Source organism: Aulonocara sp. 'chitande type north' Nkhata Bay, linkage group LG13 (assembly GCF_057382095.1).
Source record: "Aulonocara sp. 'chitande type north' Nkhata Bay isolate Kocher_YH1m ecotype deep benthic linkage group LG13, A_spYH_male_GT1.1, whole genome shotgun sequence".
In the NCBI taxonomy this organism is placed as follows: Eukaryota; Metazoa; Chordata; class Actinopteri; order Cichliformes; family Cichlidae; genus Aulonocara; species Aulonocara sp. 'chitande type north' Nkhata Bay.
The window spans coordinates 21768876-21787767 of NC_141356.1; the positions used below are offsets into that span (position 1 = coordinate 21768876).

General features: G+C 38.6%; 1 protein-coding gene across 1 annotated transcript in view; it reads left to right on the forward strand.

Moving 5' to 3' along the window:
- chrm3a (cholinergic receptor, muscarinic 3a) overlaps positions 1-18892 on the forward strand; it is an 80665-nt gene that overhangs the window by 23867 nt on the left and 37906 nt on the right. The window contains exon 2 of the mRNA XM_086258082.1: positions 605-704. The gene's annotated coding sequence lies outside the window, so the exon portion shown is untranslated. The remainder of the gene's footprint in view (positions 1-604; positions 705-18892) is intronic.

The window sequence follows — 18892 nt, forward strand, 5'->3', positions numbered from 1 at the left end:
GATTATTTGTAATGGCAAGCTCATTCTTTTATAGTACATTCACTTGAAGACTGTTTTAATGAGCTCTCAGAAGGTCTGCTTCCTTAGCCTGTGGCTAGATCCAGTTATGTACAGCAAGCAACTCTACTAGACCAAGACTATATAAGGCATGAACACTTCCCTAGACATGAAGACATGCCATTCTTCCCTTTGACAGATATTATCCAGTGGGGAATGGTAGCCACACGATTTGAGTAGATCCTTGATTGTAACATATTGCATAAATAAAACATAAAGAAATATTTTAGCATTGCAGGGGATGTCAAGCTATTTTGGAGGGCAATATGAGCTATTTGGCTGCGTTATATGCTTAGTTACAGAATAAAGACATTTGGCTTTATTTTTAAAGCTGAAATGTTTAATTTCTGGAGACAAATACTGGTCATTTGTGACCGAACTGAAATTAATATTACAGACTATCCACCTGTTAATGATTGACCTTCAGATGAAAAGCTACAAGACGTGCTATACGTGTTTCACTTCCTAATTTGGACACGTGTGTTTTTAACACATTATCTTGTTTCCTGTCCTTATTTCTGCCCCCTGCTCCCTGTCTGCCTTCCAGACGCCATGATCCGGCTGGAGGAGGATAATCGTGCACCCCCAGTACACAGCATGGACACCAAAAGGTGACCTCCAGGAATTTCACCTCCACAAATTATTTGGTGAGTTAAAAGTGAGAGAATCTCCTGTTGGCCCATGACACCATCTTCCCCCCGTGTTAGCTGACCTGCTGCTTAATGCAAAAGTTTAAATGAAGTCCTCTAAAACAGAAGACATAAAAAAATTGTACAGTTTTATATTTACTACCTTTTTAGGAAAAAAGCTCAGCATGGATTTATGGGTTTTTTGTTGATTTTTTTTCTAGCACCATAAAGCGCTGATTGAATGAGCTATGCTTACAATTGTTCCTTTTGGTCTGCAAAAAAGGTTTAAGTGCAAAAAAAATGTCATTTCCCAATTAAAATTGTATATTTTTCTTTTATGACTAAATCTGTTTTTTCTTTTAGTATCATTTAGAAAAAGAGACACAATGCAGGTTGTATTAGTGTGTGTGAGCACTCCTCCTGCAGCTCTTTCCTCCCCCTGAGCGTTTTAAGTCCTTCTGAGCAAATGAGCATAGCCATATGGCTTATACTTATTCTTTTGGCAGCCCTCTACTCAACCCATTTCACCAGTGGTCTCACTTCCTGTGTGAACTTATTATACAGTTAGGTCTATAATTTGTTGAACAGAGACAGAATTTTTGTAGTTTTGCCTCTGTACACTAGTGTTTAGCCGTTAGCTTTAATTCAGGGGGTTTTACAAAAAAGACCTGCATTCACTGTTTATTCATTAGAGCCACTTTATGCATAGTCTCCTGTTTTTAGAGGCTCAAAACTAACTAACTGTCACTATGCTTTGGGTCATTATCACTATTTGCACTGTGAAATGCTGTCTGATCAGTTTTGCAACATTTGTCTGAATCTGAGGAGAGAGTATAGCCCTCTACACTCCAAGATTCATCCTGCTGCTTCTATCAATAGTAACAGCATTAATAGACACTAGTGACCCGCTTCCACTGGCAGCCATACATGCCCATGCCATAACATTGCCTCGATTATGTTTGACAGATATTGTGGTATGCTTTGGATCACAAGCAGTTTGTGTCTTCCTCGATCTCTTCCCTTCATTCTGGTACAAGTTAATCTGCCCAGAGATTTCTTTTCAGAAATGTCTTTCTTTTCCTTGAGTATAACCAGTGGTTTGCTGCTTGTTGTAAACTCTGTATTTACATTCACGAAGGTGCCTCTTTATTGCTCACTCTGACAAGGACGTTCCTACTTCCCCTGGAGTTCCCCTTCCCTTTGACTTGATTAGATGTTGTAAATTTGTTTTACTTAACCATAAAATAATTCTGTTATTTTCTACTGTGGTTGCCTTCTTTGGTTTTTTGGGCTTTTTGGTATTGCGGAGTTGGCCAGTGCGTTCATTCTTTTTAAGAATTTACCAAGTTATTGATTTGGCTATGCCTAAAATTTTTGGTATTTATCTGATTTGTTTAAATTTGTTGTCGTTTTTTTTCTTTCAGCCTAATGAAGGCCTTCCTCACTTGCACCAACATCTACTTGGGACTCATATTTAAAATTGTAGTGATAAAATATAAAAGGCAATTCTGAAAATGGGCCACTATGTACAGGGAGTGCAGAATTATTAGGCAAGTTGTATTTTTGAGGAATAATTTTATTATTGAACAACAACCATGTTCTCAATGAACCCAAAAAACTCATTAATATCAAAGCTGAATGTTTTTGGAAGTAGTTTTTAGTTTGTTTTTAGTTTTAGCTATTTTAGGGGGATATCTGTGTGTGCAGGTGACTAATATTGTGCATAATTATTAGGCAACTTAACAAAAAACAAATATAGGTTCAAGGTTCTTTATTTGTCACATGCATAGTTATACAAGTATAACACACAGTGAAATGTAGCCTGACACGCTCCTCGACATGTGCAAAAAAATTGGTGTGTGTGTGTGTGTGTGTGTGTGTAGAGGAAGAACATTATATATATATATATATATATATATATATATATATATTAGTGCTGTCAATAGATTAAAAAAAATTAACTAACTAATCTCACAATTTTCTGTTATTAATTGCGATTAATCTCAATTACTTTATTAATAGCCTGGCTCCAATTACATTTTTTTATTCTTTATATTTTAAGTAATTGTCGTTGTTCACCGAAGTCCAGTGGTCTCCGGTGAGAGCGACATTCCTTACTTGCACAAGCTTGCTGGACTGCTGAGCCCTCTGGTCCCCATACAAAGTGTGCAGTCTCGACACAATGGTTCCTCTCGAGGGCAGATTGTAACACTCATCTCCTGATGCAGCACGAATGACTTCTCTCACTCCATCATCTTCTACTATGCTAACTGGTCGGCAGTTTTTAGCTATCCAAACAACCAAGGAATTGGTTACCTTTTCTCTCACATTTTTTGTTATTCGTCCACAAGCACCATACTCCTGAAGCGTAGACTGGCGAGGTCCCGTAGAGGTGGATTCAGTTGGGTGTTTTGCTCTCAGGTGATACGCCAGTGATGAACTGCTTCTGTGGTACTTGAATTCAGCGTTGCAAATTGTGCATCTTACTCTCGTTTTGTCCAACAAGCCATCAGGCAACTTCTTAAAGAGAAACTTTCCACCCAAAAGTCCGCCCTCGTCCATGCTTGCGTGTGTTAGCTAGTGTTAGCTAGATAGTAGCATGGTGTCACTTCTTCTTCTTCTTCTAATCATTTCTGTCAGGCCAAACGCCAGCATAGCACACTGTTGCCCCCTCCTCCAGAGGTGCTCATGAATTTAAAAAAGTCTTAGATTACAGGAAATTAATAAAAAAACAAAATCAGCATTAAATTTTTTTAATGCATTAAACATTTCGCGTTGATCTTAACAATTAACGCGATAATTTTGACAGCACTAATATATATATATATATATATATATATATATATATTATATTATATACATTGGGTGAATGTGCAGTAGTAGCAGCAAGCAGGTGAATTCTGTGAGAGGGCGGGTGTGTGTGTTTAGGGCACGGATGGCTTGGGGATAGAAGCTCCTCTTGAGTCTCTCTGTCCTTGCCCGGAAGATGCGGAACCTTCTACCAGATTGCAGAAGTTGGAACAGTTTGTTGCCAGGATGGGACGGGTCCTTCAGTATCTGCGCTGCTCTAGTCCGGCATCTCCTGGTGTAGGTGTCCTGAAGCGGGGGGAGAGCAATCCTGCAGCAGCGTTCTGCTGTACGGATCACTCTCTGGAGAGCTTTTTGGTCCTTCACACAGCTGTTCCCAAACCACGATGTCATGTTCTGTGTGAGGATGCTCTCCACAGCGCCTGTATAGAAAATCCTGAGGATCTTTGGAGAGACCCTGAACTTCCTCAGTTGTCGTAGGTGATACAGGCGCTGCCTAGCCTTATATATACCCATTTCAATTATTTATTTTTACCAGTGAAACCAATATAACATCTCCACATTCACAAATATACATTTCTGACATTCAAAAACAAAACAAAAACAAATCAGCGACCAATATAGCCACCTTTCTTTGCAAGGACACTCAAAAGCCTGCCATCCATGGATTCTGTCAGTGTTTTGATCTGTTCACCATCAACATTGCGTGCAGCAGCAACCACAGCCTCCCAGACACTGTTCAGAGAGGTGTACTGTTTTCCCTCCTTGTAAATCTCACATTTGATGATGGACCACAGGTTCTCAATGGGGTTCAGATCAGGTGAACAAGGTGGCCATGTCATTAGTTTTTCTTCTTTTATACCCTTTCTTGCCAGCCACACTGTGGAGTACTTGGACGCGTGTGATGGAGCATTGTCCTGCATGAAAATCATGTTTTTCTTGAAGGATGCAGACTTCTTCCTGTACCACTGCTTGAAGAAGGTGTCTTCCAGAAACTGGCAGTAGGACTGGGAGTTGAGCTCCAGTACTCCACCTCCACCTTGCTGGTGTCTGAGTCGGACTGGAGCTCTCTGCCCTTTACCAATCCAGCCACGGGCCCATCCATCTGGCCCATCAAGACTCACTCTCATTTCATCAGTCCATAAAACCTTAGAAAAATCAGTCTTGAGATATTTCTTGGCCCAGTCTTGACATTTCAGCTTGTGTGTCTTGTTCAGTGGTGGTCGTCTTTCAGCCTTTCTTACTTTGGCTCCAGTGATGTTGCAGCTCTGAAATATGGTCAAACTGGTGGCAAGTGGCATCTTGGCAGCTGCACGCTTGACTTTTCTCAGTTCATGGGCAGTTATTTTGCGCCTTGGCTTTTCCACACGCTTCTTGCGACCCTGTTGACTATTTTGAATGAAACGCTTAATTGGTCGATGATCACGCTTCAGAAGCTTTGCAATTCTGAGACTGCTGCATCCCTCTGCAAGATATCTCACTATTTTTGACTTTTCTGAGCCTGTCAAGTCCTTCTTTTGACCCATTTTGCCAAAGGAAAGGACATTGCCTAATAATTATGCACACCTGATATAGGGTGTTGATGTCATTAGACCACACCCCTTGTCATTACAGAGATGCACATCACCTAATATGCTTAATTGGTAGTAGGCTTTCGAGCCTATACAGCTTGGAGTAAGACAACATGCATGAAGAGGATGATGTGGACAAAATACTCATTTGCCTAATAATTCTGCACTCCCTGTATAACATTTTTTCCAATTCCTAAACAGCTGCAGAAGTTTTGTAAAACATCTTGAATTAAAGCTGGAAGGTTGCACTTCAATCACATCTTAGTGGTTTGATTTAAAACCCATGTGTGGTGGTGTACAGAGGCTCATAGCTGACTATGAGAATGTTACAGTACCATGCTGATGGTAGAATTTAGCTCAAAGCATCATTTCCACAAAGTACAGCCCCCCACATCTGCTACTTGAGTTCTTATTTTCTAGTTTATCAAAAGTGTCACCTCTTGTAGATTTTAGTTAAAAGAAATCATGTGTGCAGATGACTTCTCATGAGGTAAAGGGGTATAATGAAGTGGTAGGAGAACTCTTTCTTCCAGTCAATCAAAACAGCATGATCCGGTATTATCCTGCAAGCCTGCCTGGGAAGGCTCTGATTAGTCCTGCCTGAGGAGCTACATTAATATGAGTCTAATAGCCATGGATAAAACTGACTTTAATTCCTGAACAGTTAATAAAAATGCAATTAAAACACTTTGAATAAAAGCTGAAAGTCGTCACTTCGATCACATCTGGATTGTGTGCGATTTAAAGTCAACTGTTGTGGCGTACAAAGGCGGAACTACAAAAACCGAGCCTTTCCTGGGTAAATTATTATTCATGCACTCAGCTAATTCAATCTGAAAAGACCTGTGATTGGCTGAAGTCTCCTGTCACAGCCTAGACCTTCAAAAACCTGAAAGCCGATCCCATTATCTTTCTCAGACCAACTGCATTGCAATACAATATAAGGTCATAATGAATTTTTAAATCCTAGTGACACCAAATTTTATTACCAACCAGTTACTAACAATCATGCAATTCATTAAAACATTTAAACTTACCAGCTTTGTTGCTAAATGTTTTCAGCTGCTGATTAAAACACAGTTGGTGCTTGTTAATAGGATCAATATATTTTTGGTTTTGGCATTTTTGTGGGCTATTATAACAACTATGACAAGATGATTATTCAAAACTATTTGTCCAAATTTGAAAAAATATATCTAATCGTTGAAATCTCTGTAGACTACTAAATTTAAACTACCCATGTAAAAATGATGGTGAAGTGCGCTTGATCTTAATTTAGATGCACAATCAAGACACTTTGCTTTTGTGAAGGCCCATGTAGGGTAGCAGTCCTCAGTGGCAGTTGCTCAACATCTGTAAGTTATTATCTGCAAAAACAAAATATCAGCACACACAAGACAGTAAAAAATAATCAGCTGTAATAATAATGACATTTAGCAGATGACAACAACCACAATGCAAAAACACAAATGCTGCTACCAATACTTAGATGTACAATAATAAATGTGATGCTTAATAATGTGCAATGTGAATAGGCAGCATTGCTTGGGAAAAGCAGTATGCGTGTGATTTAATTGGATCAAGATTTGCTTTTAAAAAAAGAACCCCAAAAATATTGTTAAAGGCAAAGTACAAGTGTCACAAAGAGGGCGACAGGCTGTCACTTGACAAATGAAATGAATATTTGTGTTGGATTCATAAGTGGAGAGGCTGGTATTTCGGTTGTGTGGTCTCAAGTTACATTAGTGATAATTATTTCTGTTATTTATTCTTTGCTAATAGCAAACACTTCTGCAAAAAAATGCTAAGGAAGTAGCATTTTAGGTAGGTCGCATTATAATAATAAGCTTGTTCGGTCTTCATGTTGAAGTATCAGTAGTGCGAGATATTGATCCCCAAGTTGCTCCTGGTGTGTGTGTGTGTCACAATAAAAAAGTGCTGTATAAAAGTGTAAACGGGGGTTGTAGTCGAAAGCCTATTGCTCAGAGTAAAAAACATGCTATATAAGTACCAGTTCCTTTATCATCAGTGTATTATTTTAACTATGTATGTGCTGCTTTATCTATTCACTGACTTCAAACTGGTGATAAAACCTTTGAATTACAGTAGCTTGTGACCTGACATTAGAAAAGATCTTGAGTAAGTCTTGTTGTTTTGTAAATAAAGACAAAAAATTAAAAAAGAATATGATAAAAAAACTATAAAAGTAATGAAGTCCAACCCCTGAGTATAAATTACATAGGGATGATAGGTTGTGATAATATTATTTATTTGGTGCATAGTGCTGCAGAACTTTTTCTGATAAAATATAACCTCATCTTCTCCTGAAAAGTTTGCATCAAATGATGTAGCCTTGGGTGAGGTTGACTCTTAATGGAAATCTGGTCTCTCACTGAAGCAATGATTGATATCAGACTTGCATTCATTTGACAGTAGATACCTCAGGCTACAATCCATGCAATCGCTATAAGTGAAATAAACACAGACAAAAAACACCCCAAAAAACATGAAAAATCAAGCAAACATTAAAAAAAGCATTAATTGGCCAAAGGCAAGGCTCATTTATCACTAATGAAATGGTGCATGCATGCAGTGTAAATGCTATGAAGAGTTCAGTGGGTTTACAGTGGGTTTGTCACCAAGCAGCACATCTGTGAGGGTGGTTCCAACAGCAAATGTGGTTAAAAGCACTCAAGCACTGGATAGGATTCAGTCAGCGTGCATTTAATTTGGGTTTGGAGTAACAGGAGGCATGGACGTGGTTATACAAGAGATATGGACAAACACATTTGTGACTGTGTAGGAAGGCACAGATAAACCATTTCTGTCACCTCATTTCTTAGAATATCATTACCTGTCTAAAGTAATGTGTTTGTCTCAGTTTGTTTCATTTCATCCATCTCAGCCATTTGTCTCTTTGTTAGATTTTATTGGACATGCACAATCTATGGTGGCAGATTGTAATCACTATGGTTTAAAGTGCTTTGAGTTTTGTTTATCCAAAACTAGTAATTTAAAAGGTCACTGGGGGATTAAAAAAAAAAAAGCTTCATTGAAATTCAAGAAAGCTTCAGATATGTACCCTATACTAACTGGTCACCTGACAAAATCAGTTTTCTAGCAAAAGAATTTACAAAAGTTGGATTGTTTCATTGTTTTTAACTTTATTCGCAGGCAATGTCCTTTGTCATAAGACCTGAGCAGTAATTATTGCTTCACCAATATATGCTCTACAAGAAATCCTTAAGATAAATGACAGAACATATTAAATAATTAATTCGTAATTATTTAATATGTAATAAATGAATTATTTGGTTATTTCTGTTTGTTGTATAGCATATCAATCAATTATCTTTACGAAAATGTACCATTGATTCCATTTTTGAAGCCACACTATATATATTTATTTCGTTTCTGGTGTAATCTATCCACCATGTGTTGTTGCATATCCTAACTTGATCTGGGGAACTGATGAAGCATTTGTGAGAACAAAAGGTGAATTATAGTTAGGGAAACCATTCCATTGGGACTTCATTAGCTAGTGGGCTCTGTACTACAATACTTCAAACATTATAAAAACCTATTTGGTATTCAGCTGCAGTTCTCAGGGGCTCGTATTTGCAATTAAATAATAATCTCTCACTAAGTTAAGAGTTAGGAAATCTCTAATAACACACACACACACACACACACACACACACACACACACACACACACACACACACACACACACACACACTTGTGCTAAACTCTGTCCACACAAAGATTTGATGATACTTGGCGACAGTAGGATTAGGGCATTTTGAAACACTGTAGTGATTGTTGTTTTCACTTTGCTTGAAAACTCTTTATCTCTGGCAAATGAGGAGCCCATTTTTCCTTAACAGTGTATCTGTGTATATAAATGCAAATGATGCCATCCAAGTGGATGGAATTCAATTTAAATAATGATCCGATACATTTCAAAGTGCTGTTTTTGAAATTGGCTCTCTTGGGACCGGACAGCTTGGAAAGGACTTCGCCAGCCTTTTTGTCCCCAACACTGAAAGTCAAATACCAATCACATCACTGGAGAAACACAATAACTCTGCTAAATCATGTTGCAACAGAAGCATGGAAACTGCTTTTTTAATTTCTACTATTTACCTGTCACTTTGTATATATGCACTGGAATACTTACTCTGCATTTTTATGTTCAATTAAATTTTCAGTTGTATTTATACAACGCCAAATCACAACAACAGTCGCCTCAAGGCGCTTTATATTGTAAGGTAGACCCTACAATAATACATACAGAGAAAAACCCAACAATCATGTGACCCCCTATGAGCAAGCACTTTGGAAAAAGTGTGAAGGAAAAACTCAGTTTTAACAGGAAGAAACCTCCGGCAGAACCAGGCTCAGGGAGGGGCAGCTATCTGCGGTGACTGGTAGCGGAAAGCGAAGGAAGAGCCCGAGAGGTCTATTAACGCATAGTGAGTGAGAAAGGTAACTGAAAAAGATGTTATTATTAATTAATCAGAACGTATTAAACCAGACCACAATATAGTAAAAACAAGAAAGCAAACATAAAAACCCAACACATATTTGGGTTATATGTATTGTCTGCTTTAGAGGACACTGAGATGGAGTGTCCCTGTTGGTATGAGGTGAAGCCCCAGGGGACAGATTAAAGAAGCTGGCATGGTACATAAGCAAAGGCTTAGAGGTGCATGTTGAGCCTGAGTGCTGTATCATTCCCAGTTAAGTGTTCCAATTCCAATTTCATTGTACTACTGTACTATGTATGACTGTGCAATGACAATAAAGAGTTATCTTATCTTATCTTATCTTATCTTATCTTACAGCAGAGTGATTGGCTTCTTTTTTTTGGATGCATGTGATGTTTTTTTTATCTCCTATTATGTTTATTGCCTAACCCTAACCCAGTAACTCATCCACTGAGGTTTTAGTCAATTATGGCACCTAGCATGGTTTCCAGCCATATTGCATAACCCTTTAGCCAAGTCCCATTCCTGCACTTTACCACTTCATTCACTGATTGCTTTGTCCAAATCCAGCTTTGGCTCCAATTACTGCCTCTTTCTGTCAATATGTTTGCCCCACAGAGATTTGTGATTTCAGTGTAGTGTTTTTTTCTATTTCAAAAAGATCTCAAGTCTTATGCCTTCAATAATCTTGTAAACCTGTTTAGAAGCTGTTTGGCTGGTTATTATGATTTTCAGGCACTTTTTCCATTAGATAAAAAGATTTCATTATCACCTTCTTGTTACCCTAAGCCTTATATTACTTGTCTTACAGCTATACTCTCGCTCAGTACATTTGATGGAGGTACAGTAGTGTGCAAAAAGGCTCGAGCCACCTCTAATTTCTTTGCCTTCTGGCTTCCAAATAGCCAGATATTCTTGTGTTTCTCGGACGGTCTTTTGAAGTTTCTCTTTAGACATCGGGTGCTTTTTCAGTTAATTTCTATTCAGTCCTTCTACGTGACCTTTTTCAGAAGAATGCTGTTTTTAACTGTTTTTGTTGAGCCACTTATCAGTGGTCATTAAGAACACACAACACCGTCCATTCGAGTATAAAAAAAGACATAACTCAAGATATGGACCAGTGGTGAGTCTGCACGTAACATGCAGCATTTTTTACTGAGAGTATAAAATGTGTTCTAAAATTAAAAGAGCATTCTCAAAGATGAAAATTCAGCATGGTGTATATTGGCAAGTGAAGAACAAAAGAAGAAGGACCAGGCCTAGAAACTAGAACTTTTAGTAGCAGGTGAACAGTATTTGAAAGTTATGTCCTTCATAAAAAAAATACAAAAGACCTGCCACAGGACCTAAGAGATCCATCTGAGCCCTCTATTGATCGATCAACTGTTAGCCAAAGCCTCCACGGAAATGGTCTCAGTGCAAGGATGACTGTCAAGAACTCTTTCTTCAGAAAGGGAAACTGAGAGAAAATGCCGAGGATGGCCAAATTACACAAGAAGTGGACTGGAAATCAGTGGCAATGGATCTTATAAAGTAATGAATCCAAATTAGAAATTTTTGTTCAAACCTTTGTACAGTGGAGGTGAGGAGAGAGATACAACAGTAAGTCTCTACAGCCATCTGTAAAACACAGTGGAAGCTCTGTAATGGTTTTGGCTGAATTTCAGCCAGTGGTGTTGGGAATCATTTCAAGATACCAGGAATGATTAACACAGAAAAATACAGTCATATTTTAAACCAACGGGCAATACCATCTGGAAAGCATCTGATTGGCAACAGCTTCATTTATCAGCTTGACAATGATACTAAACACACTGTCATTGCAGTAAATCAAGACTGGATAAAAAACACACACACAATCAAACACTATTTGTCATGGACTGGCCTCCCAAGAGCCTGGACCTAAACATTATCTAGGAAATTTAAGGATAATTTTGACTGAGAAAGGAAAAAAGGGCAGCCAACATCCAAAGAAGAGCGTCCTTCAAGTATGAAGTTTAATACAAAGTGTCACAGCTGTCCTCACAGTTTTCCTTTCCAATACCCACCAGCTTTCTGTGAAAGTCTGAGCTATTTTATGTGCGTCTTTTACTTTTTGAAAAATGTTTCTTATCTCCTGTACTGACTAGACTAGAAAAGGAAACATACCAAAACGACACTTTTATCTGAACATGCCTGTGAAGGTTCTCAGTCATCCAGGTCATCGTAGTCAAAGGAGCTTGCAAAGAAAAGCGTCTGGACTTCTTTAAGTTACTTGAAGACGTTTCACCTCTCATCCGAGAAGCTTCTTCAGTTCTAAGGTCAAATGGTGGAGAGTCCCAGATATAAACCTAGTGGGAGTATCCCCCCACAGAGGGACAAAAGGACCCCCTGATGATCCTCTAATCGCCTGAGCCAAGGTGTGAAACTGGGTGTGGGTCCCAATCAGCCAGAGTTTCGGGTGTGTTCATTGTGAAACCTGGCCCCACCTTATCATGCGAATTCCTGAGATCAGATGGCCCAGGATGTGAGTGGGCGTTAAGGCGTCTGGGAAGGGATCTCAAAACTGGATTATAGATGGCAGAGAGTTGGTGTCGTAAACCCCCGCCTCTGTTCAAAGATGGTCGCTCACAGTGGACATAGATGGCTTCTTTCACTCCTCTTTCAAACCATCTGTCCTCTCTGTCCAAAATGTGAACATTGGCATCCTCGAAAGAGTGTCCTTTATCCTTAAGATGCAGATGGACTGCTGAGTCTTGTCCTGTGGAGGTGGCTCTTCTGTGTTGTGCCATGCGCTTGTGAAGTGGCTGTTTGGTCTCTCCAGTGTAGAGGTCTGGGCATTCCTCGCTGCACTGTACAGCATACACCACATTTATATCTGAGACTCTCCACCATTTGACCTTAGAACTGAAGAAGCTTCTCGGATGAGAGGTGAAACGTCTTCAAGTAACTTAAAGAAGTCCAGACGCTTTTCTTTGCAAGCTCCTTTGACTTTTATCTGAACAATCTTGAACTTTAGTGTGGAAGAAATGTCCCTTGCATGCTCCTAGTATTTGGTCAGCTGTAGTTATTTGTTACTGCAGCACATGTAGTTTGTAATAAAATAATGGATATAATATATTAAAAAGTCTGAGGATCAGTTTTAAGAAGGTTTTCATCAGTATTTAAATACCTTTTTGTGAGGTATATAAGTTTTGGTTAATTGACAGCAGCACAGCTGTCCTCTTTTCTTTTGTCATATCCACCCACTCTTTTTTCTGCCCATTCTGTCAAAATTAAAGGGGAAACAGTACAAGTATTATCAAACTGAATGAAACTTGAGAAATTTTTTATAAGGTGATTTCTTTTTCAGAAACTCCTTGTCCTGTTTTCCCCTTGTTCTCTTTACACAAAGCTTAAAGCCTTTATGATTCTTCCCATTTCAGTAGCCAGAGCACACAGACTCCCGTACCTACTGGAGACAGTGTCCAGATGTATCTCTCTATCATTTCTCCTGTGGCACAAGTATATTTTTATGCACACACAGCAACCATTTTAAAAGCAGTTTAAAGGGCACTTGTACTGGGTGAGAATTACTTCATTCACATTGGTAGTGGTTTTAACAGTAAAAACTACTGAGTGGAACAGGGCAATACAGTTTGTTGATGCACACTGCCGGAATGTATTTGGGAGACGAAAAAGGTGAGTTTCTGAGTTTCAATTAGATTTTCCTTCTTAATCAATTTGGATTATTTTTTCTAACCAAGTGTTTATCTTCATTAATATCAGAGGTCAAAGTGGAATCTGGCAGATAGGTGAATCCAATCCAATGTAGCAGTGCAGCGTGCAGAAAATATTAACCTTACCTAAGCTTTAAATTTCCCAGTTACCATATGTAAGTTAGCTGTCAATACCTTTGAAAATAATCTCTCATCTTCCTCTTTTGTCTTTCATATTTTTCTCTCTGTCTTTGTGAGTGAACTTGTCACACTTGTCATTGGTACAGAGGCTGCATTTCTATCTTGTAAACTGCACAGAAACCAATTGTGTTTAGTGTTAAGCTGTTTGAAACATTTGAAACATTACCTGGCAATTGTAAATTACAAATGCTACGCAGAACCCTGAACTAGATGGTCTAAAATTCCATTACCACAATTTTATTGGCATCTGTAGCATGAACACACCACAGTGATGAAAATAAAATAAAGGATGTGTTGATGGTACCGTATAAGCCCAGCTGTGGGATGACATTATTTTCTTAGTACTGAGTAAGCTTCTCCGTGACGTCAGCTGGAAGCAACACCAGACTGCAACATAAGAGAGATTAACTCACTTGACAATATTAAGCATTACACTTTGTCCTCTGTTTCCCTAATTATAGTGATGGTCTTTACAGATGCTATGCCTGCTGGGATGTGTACAGTATGTGACCTGGCGATGTATGTTTGATCATGTCTTAGATTTCTGCTGCTAGATCAGTACAACTGCCAAGTAAGCATAAGTGTTATTACCAGCAACACAACAGCATGGAATCACACCTACTTCAACAACCTGACCTTTTGGTTGGTTATTCAACCATTTCAGTCCAGATATTTTTCATCTCCCAGCATGCTCTCATCCCAAGGTGACAAATACTGCTATTTTGTCGTATGCTGCTGGTATCAAAGAGATATGCACATCCATTTGTGTTGGTGCCTTGAAACACTGGCAATGTAAGACGCCAAGGATAATGATCATCTTCGAGCGAGCAAGTCCAAATTAGGAGGCTGTAGCAGCAGCAGTGAAGTAAGTTACAGGTTTGTCATCCAGGACACTTGTGGTTCATGTCGTGTTTTTGAGCTTTATGTTTCTCACTAGGCTGTCTAGGCAGTAAAATCTACAAATATGGGACTTCGGATCATTAAAAGTGCAAAAATGCAGCTTTTTAAATGGGATGCAAAGGAGTCTTTTGCCAAGATCTCTTTGTGATAGTTTTGGAGTGAAACTCCCTGTTGCCTTAAACCAGGCACCAGCGACTGTGATAACAACAGTGTTTGACTCAATGTGAATGGAAATGGGCTGCTGTGTGTAAGCTACGCATAAATGAAAAAAGTAGGATCCATAATTTATATTTGTGCTTGAGTTTATATTTCTTTGTAATCCACTTGTCTTCATAACTTTTTTGGCAAAAAAAGAAGGAAATAACTGAGCAGGTTTCAAACAGCAATGTTTCTTATCGGTCCAAATATGAACTTCCAGCATCTCTGAAATTACTAATTAAGGGTAAATAGAATTGTCAAAATGAGCACTTTTTTTCTTCCCTTTTCTCTTTTGAACTTGTGTCTTAGGAGTTTAGTTATTTGGTTTACACAACCCCTTAGGAATGTTTCCTCTTCTCATCAGTGATAGAAATCTAGGTATGCATTGTAGCGCCATGGTGATGAATCAGTAAACCTTACCCTGTTTCCTTCCCGGCTTTGTATCATTATGATGAGTAGGAATTATTTCATCTTCCACATTATCTAAGCCGATAGATGGAAAAAGTTGAAACTTCTGAGCAAAATATTTTGAGTGCCAATTTGGCACCTTTTCCATTAGCACTTAACTCCTTGTCAAATGCTCAACAGACTTAAACTAATACCAGTGAAGAAGGAAATTCAGCAGTGTTCATATGCCAAATTTTATTATGTCTCCCACACATTTTAACATGGTGTGTTACAGCCATGGTATGTCTGGAAGTTCATATTTCCCAATGTTTAAAAAAAACGTCACTTAAATAAAGAAATAATCCGATTTTAGGGGTCAGAGGTCATGGTCACTACTGCCTCACAAAAATCTGTCACTTCATAATTTTTATGAAGTGACAAGGTCAAAGGTCAACTTTATTGTGACATAATATTCTGCAGGAACATTGTCTGACCATTATTAAATGTCATAACTGAGGAACAGAAGGGGAGGTTGACTAGCTGGCAGAACATAGCACTGCGATTGTCAAAGGTTTCAAAGAGAAATCCAAACCGAACACAAGGAATGCCATCTGTTTGTCATTTAAGTCTCAGAGTCAAAGCCGATATAGCACCTTCATCATTCGAAGGTGCCATATCAGCCTGTTCATTGTTCTGTTCAGCTGTTAAGGAAATTCAGCTTTGATTTTGCTTAGTTTACTCTTGGTATTCTTGAGTTAAGCAGAGGTCTGAAAATAAAATTTATATTCTGCAAATCTAAAAACCCAGCACTGTTTTCATTTGGAACTTCCTAACTTTTTCCTTGGATTGAATTTTTCTGTTTCTGTTCCCCTTACACTCCCTTTATTTCTGTTTTGCCAGGCCATCCATTTTATGAAGGGTATCGTTAACAATCTAGTTCTGTTTTATGCATTTTGTGCGGTATAATTCCCAGTATCGGAATTGCTGCCGCACCAAATTATGACTTCTGTTTGATAATGACTGCCTATAGAACAAGGGACCTTCATTCCTGTTGAGCAGTCTTTTTCTCCACCTCTGTGCTGCTCTAAGCTGAAATTTACCATCTGTTGAAAACTCACAGGGGCAAAAGCATATTAAAAAAATGTTTAATTCCCCTTTTTCCTTGACAGGACAGAAGCTAAGAATCTTTTTATTTTATGTGATGAGGGCACATTGTCACCTTTAACTTTGAAGTTGTTATTCTCTATATTTTTATACCACTAAAACATCCAATTCCTTGTGTGCTTTTCTTTTATCCTCCATTTATTCACTTTCCGATGCTAACGTTTGATTTGTTTCCAACCTCAGCCTCACTTGGAACCAAACCTCTCTTCCATTTTTAGGGGTCAAGGTGTCTGAAGATCTGAATTGATGATTCTGGCTTTAATTAGTATAGCCTGTTTTAGTGATATCAGCAATTCTTTACAGGCTATGCTAATCTGTGCCAGAATCAGCAATGCAATTGGGACGGATGCATTTCTCCATGACGTACATTTAGGCCATTTATTGTACTGCTGTCATTCTCTTAGTTTCTCTTTTTTATTTATTGCTGGTTTTGAGTCAATGCTTTGAAATATAACAGAGCAAAAAAAAAAAAAAGCTCCTTGAGAGGGATGGATACTGGCAAATGCCTTCAGTCAAGGGGCATATCTGCTGATAAGATATAATTTGTAATAACGCGAATGAAAAAGAAAATACTGTTTGGCCTATATGTCATATGTGCTGAAATTAAGTGGCCTTTGCTGTGATCCATTGGGCAACAAGTTGATGAGTGTAAATGTCAAATATTGTGTCAGTATCTCAATCTTCTTATTGGAAAAGGAGGTTCACTGGTGTGAAAAAGTGCAGATAACTCTGACTCCAGTAGCTGCTTCGTTGTGCTGATGTTTTTTCCATTAACCTTGTATGTTAGAGGTGCCTTACCTGCGGTCACTTAATCTAACAAAATGTCTGCCCTTTAAAAAAGCCATTATCCCTGCAGAGTCTCAATTGACCTCTATAATGATAAATGTATAATACTATATCTATTTTTGAATACATGCTTGAAGAAAACACTATCTGGAAAGATTTGATAGCATTTATCTGCAATATCACTGTCTGGTTTTTTGTTTTGTTTTTTTCATTTTAAATTATTTGTACTAATCATTTCAAAGTTACAGTCATTCATTTATGTAAAGCTCTCTTAAGGTTCCACCACAACATTACAGTCTGGAGTTTGGCTGAGCTATTGTAAATCTTTCATTAGCCATTCTGCTGTGGTGTGCTTGGGATCATTGTCCTGTTGCATGACATGAAGCAGGACAATGATCAGGACTATCAAGTTCTATCCAGGTGCAAAGCAAGCCCACACCATCATCCCTCCACCACTGTGCTTGACAGTTGATGTGAGGTGAGATGATTGTGCTGTGTTTAGATTTTGACAAATGTGAGCCACATTGTGACCAAACATTTCCTCTTTGAACTTTCCTAAGGACATTGTTCTAAAAGTCTTGGGACTTCTTCAGATGTAAATTGGCAAACCTAAGTTGTGCTGCTATATTGATTTTAGATAGAAGAAGCTTTCTCCTGACAACTCTTCCAAGCAACTCATACTTATTGAGTCTTTTTCTAAGTGTACCGTTGCGAAGTGTAACGTTTGCCTTGCTAACTGAGGCCTATAGAGTTTAAAATGTAGCTTTTGGAGTTTTTGCATTTTCTCTGACCATTGCATGTTCTGACCTTGAGGTGAATTTTCTGCAATCTCCACTTGTGGGAAGGTTATGGCATTGCCTTCACATACATCCGAATGCTCCAGACCAGAAAACTGCCAAAACCTTTTGGATTTATTGAGGCTGTAACACTTGCTGAAAGACAGTTAATCAATTGCATTTGATTTGCAGGACCTGTCTACTAGTTATCCTACTAGTACCTAAGGTGTACTGGATTTTTGACTGCAAAAACTTTCTTTTTTCACATCACTGTGTAATCCTGTCTTCATATCAAGCCCATTTTCAGTACTAGTTTTGGCTTGTATCTTCTCACTTGAGCAGTATATATAAACTTAACAGTTACCGCTCTGTACTGTATTCTAGCTCATAATGTCACTGATGCATTTCGACATTTCTAAACTGTATTCAAATGCCAATCTCTTGCACAGGAAAGAGTATGTGTTTATAGTAGGTAAAATGTGGAAGACAATGATCAACAACAATGTCTATGCTCACAAGCAATGTGTCCTGTGACATATTTCAAGACCAAACAGAATAGGTGCTTATAGTATTTTTCTGTCCTTGCCTCCCTGTGGAAAAAAAAATTCCCTTCATGTCAATTTTCTGCCACAGGGGTAGAGCATATTGCACATTCCAGTAATAGTGGCATACAGGTAAACTGCCTGTAAATCAGGTCTCTGAGGAACTGCCATTCTGCAGTGGCCTTTGATTGTCAGGGGAGCAAATGGCACCAGCATCTGCAGGCACTTGGATCTCACCCTGATGAAAAATGCACACACAGACAGAGAAACGTTCGGATAAACACACGAGCACAGGCACTTGCGCACATACACACTGAGTGCAACTGGCCTCACATTAACCCTCCAGCCCTCTTTGTTTTGACTGGCTCTGAGCAGGAATATCAATCCACCTGTGTTGGCTTTACTTTGAAGCATCTGAGAAAGGAAATCTGCTCTCATTAACATAATCACCCTGAGAGATTTTCTCATGTACGACCTATTAGGCTTAATGTTTTAAGTAATTTGCCATTACTCATTATTTAGCTCTTGTGAGGGACATGATTAAGTTCCAGTTTTTCCCTCTGTCTCTCACACACACAATTTAATCTGAAATTTGCTACATGCTTGAGACTCAGGGTGATTGATCTTGGTAAATTAGTCTGCTGCCCACTGTGTCATGTTATCTACATCTATGTTGATGAATCACCTGTCTTTCTGGCTCACAGCA